We start from the raw sequence: 2500 nt of genomic DNA, 5'->3' as shown, positions 1-2500 counted from the left end.
TTGTGGGTTTGCAACTCATAAGAGCGTCACTTTCAACGTCCCCGGTATTGGATTGAGTTTCTAAAAACAACCGTGCACACCGAGGTTAAACTTTACCGGCTCCACTCCGACTCGCCGCTCGCCCACAATTTGTTTGCAACGAAACATTTGTTTTTAATTTTGTTGGTTTGAAATTGTTTTGAAAAGGTTCTTTAAATCTAGTGGGTTTGCAACTCATAAGAGCGTCACTTTCAACGTCCCCGGCATTGGATTGAGTTTCTAAAAACAACCGTGCACACCGAGGTTAAACTTTACCGGCTCCACTCCGACTCGCCGCTCGCCCACTAGTCCGAAGGCAACAAAACATTTGTTTTTCATTTTGATGAAAATTTCTGTTTTTAAATCTTGTTGGTTTGAAATTGTTTTGAAAAGGTTCTTTAAATCTTGCGGGTTTGCAACTCATAAGAGCGTCACTTTCAACGTCCCCGGCATTGGATTGAGTTTCTAAAAACAACCGTGCACACCGAGGTTAAACTTTACCGGCTCCACTCCGACTCGCCGCTCGCCCACAAATCCGAAGGCAACAAAACATTTGTTTTTAATTTTGATGAAATTTTTTGAAAACATTGGCTTGGCAAGCCCCAATCCGCGACTATCCACCCACCGCCACCCCACACGGGTGGTTGTTGTTGCGAAATGAGGTTGTGGTCGACATGCCCGTGCATTTGAGAAGGAGTTCCTAGCACTCCATGCTCTCCCATGCCAAAAAAAAGCCTAGACAACCCCATTTCGCAACTTTCCACGCCTTTTTTTTCCTCCCTCACCCATGGCGGCGGCGTGGTGGCGGAGGCCGGATTCCGGCCACCACCGCCATGGGTGGCAGCCCCCCGACCCCGACACCAAACCCATAATACCGAGGCAACATATCGAGGCAACATGACATGGGTGTGGCGTGGGGGAAGGGGGCTGCAGCTAGGAAGGCATGGGCTGCCATGCATATGCAGGCAACACACACCCCCCTATATAGCATTTTATGCATTTAGCCCTTTGACAGGAAGAGACATCACCTATGCGCGAGGAGTCATAATGGGCTCTAAATAATTCAATACAAGGTATTTGGACGTGATTTTTTGCAGGGATACTAAGAAACATGCAATCTATGATGGGAAAAAGTTTCATAAATTTTTGAAGTCGGGAAGTATTTTTTATTATTTTTAGAAGTCGTAAAATTGAAAAAATCATTAAAACAAATCCGGGAGGAATTTTTTAGTTTTGTAAGTTGGAGAAGGTCCTAAAAATCATAGACTACTTATGGGGAGCTTATTGTGCGAGGAAATTTCAATAAAAACGGGGTTTGACAAGATTTGAAAAATTCTGTCGACATTTGAAAAAACCTGGAACCATGCTGCCGGCATGCTGCGCACATGCTGCGCGCATGCTGCGCGCAGACTGCGCGCATGCCATGGCAGGACAAGTTTCGCTAGCCTCACTGTCGACAGATGCGCAAGCTGCGCGCACGCTGCGCACAGGCTGCGCGCACGCTGCGCACAGGCTGCGCGCACGCTGCGCACAGGCTGCGCGCACGCTGCGCACAGGCTGCGCGCACGCTGCGCACAGGCTGCGCGCACGCTGCGCACAGACTGCGCGCACGCTGCGCGCATGCCATGGCAGGACAAGTTTCGCTAGCCTCACTGTCGACAGATGCGCAAGCTGCGCGCAAGCTGCGCGCAAGCTCCGCGCACGCTGCGCACAGCCTGTGCGCATGTTGTGCGCAGGCTGCGCGCATGCCATGGCAGGACAAGTTTCGCTAGCCTCACTGTCGACAGATGCGCAAGCTGCGCGCACGCTGCGCACAGGCTGCGCACAGCGCATGCCATGGCAGGACAAGTTCGCTAGCCTCACTGTCGACAGATGCGCAAGCTGCGCGCACAGGCTGCGCGCACGCCATGGCAGGACAAGTTTCGCTAGCCTCACTGTCGACAGAATCAGCACGCTGCGCGCAAGCTGCGCGCACGCTGCCGGCATGGTGCGCGCACGCTGCCGGCATGCTGTGCGCACGCTGCGCGCGCGCATGGCAGGACAAGTTTCGAAAATTTCTGTCGACAGTCTCAGCAGCGCGCACGCTGCCGACATGCTGTGCCCACGCTGCGCACAGGCTGCCGGCATGCTGCGCGCAGCCCATGGCAGGACAAGGTCCGAAAAATTCTGTCGACATTTTTACGCCGTGGTAGGCTTCCGCTTCGCGTCACTTTGTCGACATTCAAGCCTACCATTTGTATTGAATTTTTCAAACCTTGTCAAACCCCATTATTCAAATGTCGAAAAATTTTGTCGACATTTTTACGCCATGATAGGCTTCCGCTTCGCGTCACTTTGTCGGAATGCATCGCATGGCGAGGCAAGGCCACGGCATGCCAAGGCGAAGGCAACGCATGGCTTGAATGGCTTGGTCAAGGCCACATCATGGGCACGGCATGCCAAGGCAAGGCGAGGCAAGCCATCCTTAGCCTCGCCTACACTC

This window comes from Prunus avium, unplaced genomic scaffold (genome assembly GCF_965620075.1).
Source record: "Prunus avium unplaced genomic scaffold, drPruAviu1.hap1.1 HAP1_SCAFFOLD_45, whole genome shotgun sequence".
In the NCBI taxonomy this organism is placed as follows: domain Eukaryota; kingdom Viridiplantae; phylum Streptophyta; class Magnoliopsida; order Rosales; family Rosaceae; genus Prunus; species Prunus avium.
Note: the sequence above shows the minus strand (reverse complement) of the source record.